The 13,528-nt window shown below is 39.5% G+C and overlaps 1 long non-coding RNA gene across 6 annotated transcripts in view; it reads left to right on the forward strand.

Annotated features, from left to right (window-relative positions):
- The first annotated feature begins 4,670 nt into the window (after window positions 1–4,670).
- LOC145431753 (uncharacterized) overlaps window positions 4,671–13,528 on the forward strand; it is a 110,284-nt gene continuing 101,426 nt past the window's right edge. For 2 of the 6 annotated variants that reach the window (XR_013912044.1, XR_013912043.1), the window contains exons 1-2: window positions 4,680–4,808; window positions 6,325–6,708. This is a non-coding gene — a long non-coding RNA (uncharacterized LOC145431753). Of the gene's footprint in view, window positions 4,809–4,978; window positions 5,424–6,324; window positions 6,709–13,528 lie in introns of those variants that run through there. The other 4 variants (XR_013912041.1, XR_013912045.1, XR_013912040.1 and 1 more) reach the window with 3 other exon arrangements.

The raw sequence follows: 13,528 nt of genomic DNA on the forward strand, positions 1-13,528 counted from the left end.
TAAACAAAAGTACCCACCCTCTTTTTGAGTCTCAGAGAAAAGGGGCGGGGACTCATGCCAGCTAAATTGTGTCCATTCACTGCCTGTCAGATTGTTGATACAAACTTGTGTACAGAACTTTTTCAAGGAAGGAAATAAATATCAGCTGGAACTGAAACTCAACAGCTTTTTTCTTTATTCATGAGTGTTGTTTTTTTGTTTGTTTTTTAATCTCTCTTTCAATGCCACAAATACCCAAGACATGATACATTTGTGTTATTATGTTCCAAGTTCATCTCCTAACAGTAGTTGTCCAAACTGTGTTTAATTATTACATTATATGTTGTTAAGTGTTTTCTATAAGAGGATGAAGATTTTTTACTCACCACTTCAGCTGCTTTTAATTGGCTCTTCTATTCTTCTCTCCCCAAGTTAATCAAGCCATGGTTTACTTGGGGAGAAATGGACAACTGAAAGCAAACGTTTGCGATGCGGGCTGAAAATAACTTAAGTGCTCAAAATAACTTATAAAAACTGTCTTGAGTAATGAGCATTAACTGCTTTTGGGGAAATCCACTCCAGCGGTGTGGCAACACGCTCCCCCACCAAAAAAACTACTATTTACATAATTTTAAGAGGCAAGCAAAAATGGTTGTGAGGTCTGCAGTGTGAAAGAAAAGTGGTTTAGCGAAGAATTATTCAAATATTGTGTTGTAAACTTTCTCAGCCACTGTGACAATTGCACATTAAGTCAGTTTATATTATCCATGTCTGCACATTGCAGGGACTTTTATTTAAGTTTCCTCTTAATGCGGTGTAAATGCCTCATTCATATAGGAAACTTTCTGAAAACTGTCGCAGCTCAAAAAAAGCACACACACTTTAAATTCTAGTCACCACAAAATGGGATGGTTTGGTTTGGAAAGAGTTTTGTAGCAGGTGTCAGCATCCCTAGAGTCACTATCCACTTTATTCTGTAAATAAAGCTTAAAAGGCGATGCTCTTAACCCCTTTGTGACATAAGTTTGATGCTGGAGTTAAGTGGTATGGAAGCTTTATGTTAGGATTCAAGTCTACATCAGATATTCAAACGTGTAGATTTGTTTATTTTAATTTTTTGTATAAATGACATGACCTTTTTCTGTATTTACTGTTTTTATTATATTTACACATCACCAAGAAACCGCATGAAGGCTGCACCCATCTGTTCAAGCACACATGTAAAATTGATTTATGCCTCTAGAGTTTAAAATTCTAATGCATTATGCATAACTTAAAACCACGCTGCTACTGGGTCAAAGCAGAAAATAGTTTAGCGTCACACGTATCGAACAGAATACACAAGTCGTATTCCCAGCAGCGCTAAATCATGACGATTAACAACGACCTCAGAGTATCTTTTGGTGTTGCTACAATGTTACTTCTGGAGTTCACGTGAATTTCTTTAGTAATAAAAAACAGAAGAGATAGCATTGAATGGATAGAACGCTCTTTATCCCTGAATATTTAATAAAACAACCTGGTAACCGGAAAACTGTTAGAAAGATGATGCAAGAATACAACCTGAAAAGGAAAATATGAATTGCCTGCTGCACCCCTCCTTTATTTCCCCTTCAAACCTCCCCTGGATAATACATGAAAGAGAACACACCCAAGCCAAGAACTGATCATGAAAAGCGATCCCACACCATTGCAACTGACCAAAATATGCCTCAAGCAGTTAGGGCAGGTTTGCCTAAGCACCTTATTTCTTCTATATAATAGCACACTGCTTATTTACGTCATTAATCAAAGACACACACATACTGAGACCACCTTAAGTGACTGAATGAAGGCGGCTCATTACTGAATACATAATTATCTTCATCCAAGATATGTCTATTCTATTCTATTCCAGCCTGTTGTGCCGTTACGCTGGCATTCAGACTTGATTCAGTCATGATTTCCCTTCCCCCTCTCCCAGACAGACCCTTATTGTGGGGGAAGGGCTGTTTTAGCAGCAGTCAGCCAAGGGCCCTCCAGCGTAGCTGACAAGCATGTCTGTCTACAGTATGCGGATGTGTCTGTGTGTGTGCATGTGTGTGTGCGGGCATGTGCATCATACCACATGACATGGGTATTTTTTGATAACAAGGCAAGAGACTGTATACTTAACTCAAATATTAATGGTTTAATTTATTATTATCATTGTTATTATTATTATTAATTGTTGCTATTTCTCTTTTGTCAGATACTTTAACACAACAGACGATGCAGCTCGAAGCCCACAGCGACTGGTTTTATTGCATAACAGTTTATTTTATTAAATTACTGTAAGTGTTCCATGGTTATTAGTGTAACTGGTTTTGTGAAACTGTTATGTATGGTAAAAACACCAGCATGTTTAGGAGTTATCAGTTATTTTTATTGTCGTAATTAGATGCATCTTGATGCCCTTTTTCACTGTCTGACGTCTACTTTTAAATAAACGAGGAGTAGATGTATAAAAAACAAATCTGCATTGATTGTGGAAACAAAGTGAGCGTGTACAAGTGCATAAATCCATAGTGGATATCATGATACGACTGCTAACTATCTCCTTAATGAAATGCAGATATATGCATTTTATAGCAGCTTAATTAGTCGTGTTTTAAAACTAACCTTACACTGCAAATAAACAGTTATTTCAGCTGCCAGTTTTAGCACCCACTGCATACTTCATATCTTAATGTCCTCATGATTGTGAAGCAATAATATCTGTACTGTTTGGTATAATCTTGCAAATTTCTTAAGATTTCCAGCACTTCTGTGTGTCTGTGTGTGTGTTAAGCTCCTCTAAGCTGTATGTAGCCTGTTCAGTGTGCAGTCTCATGCCTGGCTCAGCTGACTCCTCAGTGGGAGATGTGCAGGCAGCAGTCAGGGCAGAGCAGAGTGGAGCAGAACAGGCTGATTGCTGGAGTCAGTGGCCCAGTAAAACCACAGCAGGGGGGGATAAGAGCTCTGCCGGAGGGGCAGAGAGAGGTATGACTGTATCTCTGTCTGTCTGTATATAATATATCCATCCTGAGCTAAACCCAAGGGGGTAGATGGTGTTGCTGTGGTGATGTGACTATATCACTATTTATCTGCTTTCTGTGATTTACACCCCCCCCAATTATTGATGTGCAAATACCATTTGTTATAGTCGCTGTTAATACACAGATTTCCGTGAGGAGTAGCTCCTTCCTTTTATTATTTATTTGTATTTGTATGGCATATAAATGAAGGACACAGTAGTGGTGTTGTCGGCTATCTTTAGTTTTTAAGTTTTTACCTAACTGGCTGTGTCTAGATGTTCCCAAAATGCATTCACTCACACACTTGTGGAAACCGGTGTACACAAAGAATGCCGCACACAAAAGCAGTATTGACTAGTACGCTGCTTTTTCAGGACCCAGGTCAGGTCCAATAGGCAGAGCCACAGAGGCTTTTTCTTCTGCCTGTGAACAGCAGTGTGGTTAATCACTGTCACTGCATGTATTTGCATTTGAATGTTTCCTGTTGTCCTGCGTGCTCCTTTACAGCCGTTACAAACGTTACAGCCGGGACAAAGAGCTGCACATAACTGGGAGAAGGGAGACGTGATTATGACTTCTTCCCTGCCCCTGCTCATCTCCCTCTTCCCCCTCCTTCCAGCACACCCACATGTAATATTACCAGCACCACCCTCACCGACTGCAGTACCAAAAGCAGCCTTCCTAATGAAAAAAAAAGCCTGAAACTCTGAAACTCCTTTAATTTATTTTTTTATTTCTCACGACATCCATACAGATTTACATTTCCTATTGGAAGGAGTTATACAACAAAGAGTAACTGATGTTAAGGTAGTGGTTAAGTAAAATTTCAAGTTAAGTTATAAAAACTAGAAAGTTTGCTCATGTAAATGAACTTAATCAAATTAATTTATTAAATAAATGAATAAATATTTATGTATTTACAGGGTGCAAAGATGTCTAAATATTCTATTTACGCATGTTTTGGTGTATCACTGTTACTGTTCTCCAAACTCAAAATAAAGCTTTTGCATAAGATTTGACGTAGCAGTAGCACACTGATATACACACACCACTTCATTCTTTATTAAAAAAAATAAAAATAAAAATCATTTCCCCCCTTTTTTTGGTCTCTTTCTTTGTTCCCCTGCTACTGCTATCCAGACACAATGGTTGTCTCCACGCGGAGGATACAGGAAAGTTTTTGTCAGCCAGCCAAAAGACAAGAAGAATGGAGGAAAAAAGTATTTCGGAAGCAAAGATTTTCTAGTGTGACAGTTTTATGAGGGTTTCTTTTGGTTGCGACTTGAACGAAAGAGAGAGAGAGAGAGAGAGAGAGAGAGAGAGAGAGAGAGAGAATGCTCAGTGAAGAGCACCTTGCAAGCCAGTGCCACAAAGAGGCTTTAATGAATAAACAAACGCAAGAAGAAAAAAATTTGGGTAAAAAGAATAAATAGATATCCCACGACACAGACAGACATAATTAGCTGCTTTGTAAAAAAAAAACTTTTGGGGAGTTAGTGTGTTTAAATAAAGTAAAATAGTAATAATAAGTATAATGATAGAACCCAACACCGTGATCTTTATCACTCGCACGGATCCACAGTGTACATTGTTTTGTGCATAGTTGTTTGACTTTGAGAGGGCGGGACTCTTTGGAGAGCGAAATGAACTAGGCGCGGCCAAAAAAGAGCCCCATCCATCTATCACACGTGTAGACAAAGGGGGACTCCACAACACAAAGCTAGATGTGCCCTCTCAAACTTTTTTTTTTCCTACAACCGACAGCAGCGCGCGCACAGGAAGCCGACTGCCCAGGTGAGTTGTCTCCAAGCGGCACACTGTCTTTGCTTTCAATCCTCGAGCGATTTTTTGGAATTTATTCCCAGTTAAAAGTTGCGGCTGTAGTTGGTGCGTCAGCGCTCAAACTTGAGCACAAAGCAGGAGGGAGAGGGAGAGAGAGCTAGAGAAATCGAGGCAGCAAGGAAGGAGAGAGAGAGAGAGGGAGCGAGAGGAGCGGTCCCCTGTTCCTTTGTCTGATGCGGGTCGCTTTGAGGAGAGAACTTGAGGGGGATGCTCACACACGCATCTCCATAACGCTCATTAACACTCAACTTGTGCTACTTAGAAGCAATTGTCAGGGAGCTTTCATGGAGTTGAGGCAGAGTTTGTGGGGTTGCTGTATTTTTTTGTCTCTCGAGGATGTTGCGACACAAGACAAAGCCTGTCAGAAGTTTGCGGAGGAAAGGACCTTTTTACGCACGCGAGAAAAATCACAGTTGGCTGATGGATAGTTTGTAAATACTTCTTTTTTCCTTCTTAGTGCAGTAGTTTTATGACTGTTGTGTTTACGTTCTTGCGAAGTTGTCTTTCTGCACTATGGGAATTCCGCGCAGTGCAATCAGGTGTAAAGTCTCCAAGAAACAAGAAACGGTAACACAGAATTAAACTTTTTTTTCGCACTAATGAGAAATGATGTTTATAGGCAACAAAAAAGATGCAATGACGTGAATCTAAAGCGAGCTCGTCTTGAAAATCTTTAAGAAACTTGTTAGAGTTTATTTGGAAATAGATCAACAGGTATAAGTCGCTGCAGCTTCTTTGTTAGGCTACTGTAAAGGCTCCTTTGTTCTCAGTCCATACAAAGAAAGCTAGCAGAAAGGAGCGCAGATCCACCAGGAAACAACTTTTTCTTTTCTTTTTCAAACTTGCAAAGTTAAATTTATGTGATATATATTTTTTAATTATGTTGTTTAATTCTAGTATTTCAAAGTGTTTGAATAGCTTTTATTTGCCTTGTTTTCTTTTAAAGAAGCAAATACCCGGGAAATGTCAATGTAAATACTTTTTATTGTTTATTGAGTTTTATTGTTAAGTTCCACCTTCATTTTTTATTATTTTTCCTCGTTATTTAAAAAAAATAAAGTGGACACGATTTAAAAACAAACAAACTTTCTTTATGTTGTGAAGGTGTGGCCAAACAACTTGTGTGGATTTGAAGCATTCCACAGTGGAGTAGCTCTACCCTTAAACTTTGCATTATTCAGCAAAGGGGAGAATTCACACCTACAGGATTTACATGTGGTTTGAAACCAAATCAGTTTGTTATTCTATATAAAGAAATATATATATTTAAAAGTTTCTAAAAACAAATTTGACTCATACAGTTCATTCACACACTTTTACGCTGCTTATTCACTCCTAAAGTACGAGTTTAATATGATTTAGACTGGGATTCCATTTGAATGAGAAAAATGTGCTGTAGCTTTGACTGACTGCAATGCCTTTAACCTTTTTTCTTTTTTCTTTTTATTTGTCTGGGCACTGTCCTTAGGTGGGAATTTAAGCAATTTAACCAGTACAGTGCTTGCTTCTGATGGATTAAGAAAATAAAAAAGATGTGTAGAAAAAAAAACACACGGAAGATGTACAGATTCACCTATCAAGCCATTTTTAAGATGAAATGAAGGATTAAGAGACTGTTCACTTTTCTTCTGGATGAACATGAAGACTTATCTCATGAGGATTTAGACTTCAGCAGCAGCAGCGCCAGTCGGATTGTGTTTTAGGCACACTTGGAAATCTAAACCTCATGGAGATACTTTGAGGATTATAAAAGATGTGCATGTAGAATGCCACCATACAAGACGCGTCCTGGGCCAAAGTCCTTGGGATAGCAGGATATTGCTTTCCTGATCCTTCTCAGTCCCCAGAATGGGTAGGTAATATTACTCTTTAGTGGGAGATGGTATGTGGCACTTGTTCAACCACTTGTTTGCAGGGCTGGTACATGTGTGAAATCCCTAGCACACGCAGGGACACACAAACACACACACACTATTTTCCAGCTACATTTGTCATCAGCTGTATTTTGTAAGGCGTTGTGTTGCCCCTGTACTGTAATCTGAGTTTATTTGTAATGCCATATATTATTTAGGCTTAAAGCTAAAATCAATATACAGTTGATAAAAGATTATTTTGAGGCAACCAGCTTGTCTTATCATGCCAGTCATTAGTCATTGCCCCTGAGAAACTAAGATAATTTTGGCATGGTTAAACAATGATGACTACCAATACTGTAAACTTGCAATTCTCGCAATGTCTTTTTGTATTCCACACTTGTTATGCACGGGGACATTTTTTTAATAACACAGTGAATAACCATGAAATGCCCAAAGCACCTTAATGAAGCTGGACGTTTAGTCCAAGTTTGTTGCACATGACCACTAGTCTGTATTGTAAAATAATGAGCTAAAAGTTCATCTGATGATGTGCAGTTTGTACAGTTCAGTAGTAGTACAGTCCCTACCTCATGACATGTTTATATTTTAGTTTAGTTTTATCTGTGCATGGTCTCGGCATAGCACAGCAGCATCATTGTGTCATAGTCGGAGTGCATGTTTCATCTGATTTGACTTCAGTTATCTTTTATAAAGCCCAAGAACGCTTTTGGGCCAAATTTGAGTGTCCACGGTCTGATCAGTTTTAACACTGATAGTTAGTTTCACTTACGATTGCGTGACAGTCGCATAATTTGCACGCACTGTGATCCACAGCATTCATCAGTTGCGAAATGTTCTGTAGAAAGAGAAATCTTTCTTCAAATGCTCAGTTCATTCAGGGGTCAGGCGAGAGCGAGACCATCCTACGATGGAGAAGGCAGTTTTGTATTTCGCCTAATGCTTTAGCAGCAACTAATTCAGACGAATCTCTTAGAGTCAGAAAAGAGTCACAAGCTATTCAACTGGCCTTCTTAACCTGCATTTGCATTCTACTATACAGGAGTGTGAGGGAGAGAGGAGAGTCACTCCTTTCTCTCTCTTTGCAGCCCCTTATCAATGATGTCATTGAGAGCCAATGAGAGCGTACAGTGGAACTTGTAAGCATCCAAGCTCCACCTTCCAGTCGCTTTGTGCATGGTAGCCCACATGGTCCTGCAGCATCACATTTTCACCATGCATTACTCTGCAGCAGAGAACGGGAGAGAGAGAGGCAGAGATACAGGGATGTGGCTCTTGGCTATGTGTTCTGATGTTAATCTACCGTGTCTGCTCAGAAATGAGTTGTTTATCATTTTAAACATGCAAAGAGCAATCAGATAACATTTTAAAAATGATTTGCCAAAAGCCTCTGAGATACTATTAAATAAGATTATAAAGAAGAATAAAATCCAGCCAAATAACATCGTTAATGTATACTAAATTATTGAAAGTAAGGCTAAAATGCAAAGAATCATTGGAGAAGATTACCTCGATAATATCCCTTAAATCAGTTCGAAATTTCAAATTAGTTACTAAAAGACATGCGGGTCCCTGACAATGCTTTTGTCGGCTTTAATCACATTACTCACTTTTTTCTTCTTGTAACCAGTGGAATTGACTGGAAGAGAAATATTTTACTTGCTTCCTGCTGGTGTTGTGCTAAAGACTCACGTCACTGTCTGGAAGTGAGTAGATCAGTTGGAATCAAGGTCAGTCGATAGTGTGACACACAGGTAGGGCAGATATAGGTCAGTGGCACAATATGGGTGGTGATGAGTCACAAACACACACAGACAGACATAGAGGGAGGGAGGAAGAGGGAGCATGGCAAATTGGACTCTGAGATATGGAAGCTTTATTTAACACAAATCATATCAACTTTGCAATGTAACATATAAATGAACAGGAAGTGCATATTAAGCTGCACTCATAACTCTGTAGCTCTTACATGTGACATAGTGAATTTGAGTTGTGCAGTTGCATCCAGTACTCAGATAATGAAATAGTGAGTAAAACAGACACATCAGGGTTATAATAAATAATCATTATGACATGCCCGGCACTTGGCTCTTAATAGAGATTGCACTGGGGTGCTTTTTCCCACAATACAGCATGCTCCACTCTGTGCATCTTAATTACATTGCTTATCAGTAATGCTGTTATCAAGTGCGGGGCAGTTTTCTTAGCATTTGCCATTCAGTGGACTCTGAATGGCATTCTTGTATGCGGTCGCCCTAGTGGGAGCTGCAAATCTAAACCTAATCCACTGAGTTACACAGGATGACATTAACGCAGCAATCTGTGCCATCTCTCAGTTCTGAAGTCTCAATATCCATCTAAGCTGCTCATTAAAGTGGGGAATGGTTTAACACCCTCTTTTTCTATGCGCCATATGCACAACTAAATCTGTGTCACTATAATCGCTTATCCATCCTTGTTTGTTGTTACACTAAAATGCAGCTCATTCTCTGCCTGGAAGTGAAGTCTAATAAGAGCCACGCTTTGTACTGCAGAGTTGGAGCAATGTATTACCTTAGATTCTCATCCCGGAGATGCCAGCATTCTTACATCTACATTGTTTCTATCCATTTATAATGCACAGCATGTCTGTAAACCCGACTCATGCTATGCAAAGTGCATTAGATTAGAATACAACATTAGGCCCAGAGTAACTAATCACTACAATGAGCCTAATTCTCCTAGACATTGTGTGGTTGGGCCTCTTGAAAGCTATCAGGTTTATTTTTTACCGCTCGCTGTATGGAGGTTATGGGAAATGCAGCTGATAGTGGCTCACATAAAATCCCTATAATAAATTTATGTGTACGCTGCTGGTGTTTTCTGGTTTATTAAGCAACAAAATGACAACAAATGCCACTTAAGGCCCAATCTGTTTATGCAGCATGTGATGCCTACACACCGTCGACCCTTAACTGTGTATGTTAACACTGCGCTTTATCTAATTCATGCTATTTTTACAGTCTCATATGTACTGTCTGATGCTCTGATACTAGCGCTGACAGATGGCCAAACAAATTTTGAGTTGGACCTTCAGAGCGCAACAGCCGCTCAAACAGATTTTGTATGTGTTATGTTCTGCGCGCCTTAACAAAAGAACAGAATTGGTTGAGATGGGCTGGTTGTCAAAAACAGCAGCAGTTAATAATCTTTTCATTTTCTCCACCAGCCGATTTTGGGCTGATAGTCCTTTTTTGCATATCATTGAGTCATACAGTTGGTACAGTTCAGTGAATTACAGTGCAGTAAAACAGGCCCACCATTACTAATCATGACGACAGCCCTAATTCTCCGAGCTACAGGCATTCTGTGGTCATCCTGTTGCAAACTATCAGAGCTTAGTTTTACCACTCAGCGCCTGTAGCCGAGAGATAAGTTAACGTGCTCTGCTGGCATGCTAATACATACCAGCACTGGGGGACAGGAATAAATTATTTCTTTATGACTGCGCACAAGGCAGAGCATTTGAAGGGAGCGTAGGGAGAGATAGAGAGGAAACATAGGGAGATGAAGCAGAAAGAACAGACATGGGGGTAAATGATGGGCAGAGAAGACAGGAGGGGAAAAAAGGAAATAGAGATCCAGACTGAGAGGGGAAAAAAGAGTTAGAAAGAGAGATAAAAAAGACAAGGATAATGCAGATAGCAAGCATCATTGTGCTCTTTATACCAGCCTTTCTTCAGTTTATAGTAATTCTGTCACCATGCCTGTGGTGAGAGAAGCAGCCATAAGTTAAGCTATGAGCTCATTATCAACAAAGGGTTTGTTTTGGGAAATAATAATGGCAGAGAAAGTTTTATTGCTCTGACCAGGAAACAACAGCCTGCATCCACAAACGTGCGACCTTTTCACCGGTTTTGCCCTACTTTTAAACGCTCAAGTCACGCAACGACAAATGGGTGTCAGATAACATTAAAGTGAGTGAAATCTCACTAAAATACACCTGGATTGGTTTCAGTGAAAATAGCTTTGATTCAAATGGCAATTTAAGCTCTCTGAAACATTAAATAAAAGAGTACTAACATTTAGCTAAATTATTTTTGAGTCTGCGTGCTGATGTCTTGTGTCGTGCCACGTTGTGTGCTTACACTTGGCAGCCGCTGTACGTTTGCACTCTGGGATTTTAGTAGAGGCAAAACCACACCACAAACAGTAGCATGACGAGTCAGTCAATACATAAAGGTAAGCGCCAAATCAAAATTCACCGGATGATAGCTCGCACGAGGTGTTGCACAGCAGGTCTGACTGTCTCTGAAGATATTGCTTTCCAACCCTCTTTCATCTATGCCCAGGTATAGATATGGGGGACACAATTTCCAATAACAGCCTTTAGCTGTCTGGTGGTCTGTCTATTATGGATCAACTTATTACCTCCATAAATGCAGAGCGTGTTGCTGTCTGGGAATGGGCTGATAATCCCTCTAAAGACTGGGGTTTTATCAAAGCTAAATCTGCTACACACACACGCACAGACACGGACAGGCATGCCCCACATGAGTACACATAGACACACACATACACACACACATGACTTGCCTGGTATAAGCATAGACATATGTGTGAGGACTAGGATTTTATCACAGACAAATCTGTGATTGTCTGGTAGTTAAAAGATTATAAAGCAGTGATTTTATAGACACAAACACACACGTGTCATTAGCACATGAACACTGGCTTCCTTGCTACAGGCACAGTGTAGTTAAGTGATATCATTGCTGCTATTCTTCAATACTGTGATTCGCTTTGGATTATTAATCTGATAAGGGCTCAGTAAATCATTTCACTGACAGCTTTTATTATATCCACTTACTTCTGTTTTCTTTTTACCCCCGCTTTAATATAAAGTCCCATTCCCAGCCATGCCCGGCTTTTTTCAGTTTCCTACGATTGCAGAGGTAATGTGTGTAACGTCACCATCAACACTGCAAAGCCCATTTCGATTTTTGCTATAGTTTTACAGAGATAACATTTTGAACATCATGTTTCCCCTTTTGAAAAATAGAAGAAAAAAAAATAGTAAGATGTGTGTCAATCCAGTTAAGGAGAAAACGGTTCTGAGATAAGCAGTCGGGCACTGCATTGTACAGCCTAATTGAAATGACAGCTGTCTCAAGCTAATTGATCTGCAGCAGAGCCAGAACACAGGGAGTGAAGAGACGCTGGCCTTCAGTGCAAGGTTAGAGAAAGAAAAGCTGCCAGTGATGAAGACCCAGCTTGCAGCCAGCACGCTGCTTTTTCGAGGTTGGACCTAGACTGAGTTGGCACTGTTTTCCCAGACCAGCAAGTCAGAGGAGAATGCCCTCCAGTAGTGAATGCTTGGACTGTCCTCAGTGCTGGGTACTCACTCTTAGATGCAAGTACATGACCCGACTGTATCTGTTTACTTTATTTTCCATCATTCTTTTAACAGCGTTGGAAGGATGTAGGCTTTCTGTCATTTTTTGACAGAGCAGAGCAGCACTGAAAATTAAAAATAGCATACCGTCAAGTCACTCACGGGCAAGTCGTGACAGCAGTAGCAGTTCATAAAATGTAACATACATTGCAGAGTTCCCCATTGGAGCATGTCTATGAGGACTAAAGGACCTTAGGTGCAGAAGAAGTGCACACTGCTGGATTTCTTTTGGTTTAAGCCCCACAATCAGCTACTTTTGGTGACTCCTGGAAGAAATGTCCCTGCGACTCGAAAACTCTTGCTAAACAGAGCTCTTAGTTTCCCCCATGCATTCGATTACACTCATGTCCATGTAGTTCACATTTTCTAGTTTAGACACGTTGGCCGCTTCATTTTGGTGTCTCGGAGTCAGTTTGGTGTCAATACTTGCCCTTGATCAGCAGGCAGAAGTTAGGAGTTACATAAAGGTTGTGTATTTTGGTGCTTTAGATGAAATGAACTCAAAGTAGCGTTCATTTTTTCAGGTTGTGTGTAATTTGACAGAAGTAGGAGATATAAGATGACAGAAGAGGTGTTGCTTACCTCCATTGTGTGCTTGTAAACAAATTTACAGTGATTTTGTGTCACCTTTCCACATTCCCTCCAAAAGATGTATTCTGTCAGCCAGAGAATGATGCTTCCTTATATTAGGGAGCAACCTGCCTCAGCTGCCAGCCATATTCTGTAAACTGAAAGGAAAATTAAAGACAGTTATTCTGTTTGAAACTACATCCTTTGATTTCCTAAAGGATTTATAATGTTTTGACAGTAATTATTTAAAATATTAACTTTAAAAAACAACACAAAACAATCACAGCAAGAGAGCAAATATTTCATACAGGGATAAAAGCGCAGGAGAATGAGTGAGAATCTCGAGAATGCAATAAATGAGCTTTAGCTACAATCCTGCTGCCCTGGAAATGTCACTTGAGATTTTTTCTTAGTTTCCCTTAATTATTTATTTATTATATTTTATTATATTATATTTATAGTGATGATTTTTCTTTTCACTTATTTCAAAATATGAAGTACAGTTTTCTTGTCTCTTGTGTCACTCTATCATTTAGTCCTGGGAACTTCAGATATAGAAATATATATAGAAACATAAAGACAATGTCTAAATAAAAAATGCTGTGTCTTAATGACATGCAAATCCAAAGTATATCTTTGAGCTTTTTTGAGAAATAGATAGCGAGTGGAAGTGGGGTTTTTCCAGTTATAGGTGGCAATATTAGAGTTAGGTGGTGTGTTGTCTCTTTTTGTGTCTGTTTGATATTTTGTGATATGCGCTTTCTGCTTTTGGAGAAGTATTATTCAAGCAGGTT

The sequence above is a fragment of the Astatotilapia calliptera genome, chromosome 11 (genome assembly GCF_964374335.1).
Source record: "Astatotilapia calliptera chromosome 11, fAstCal68.1, whole genome shotgun sequence".
NCBI lineage: Eukaryota > Metazoa > Chordata > Actinopteri > Cichliformes > Cichlidae > Astatotilapia > Astatotilapia calliptera.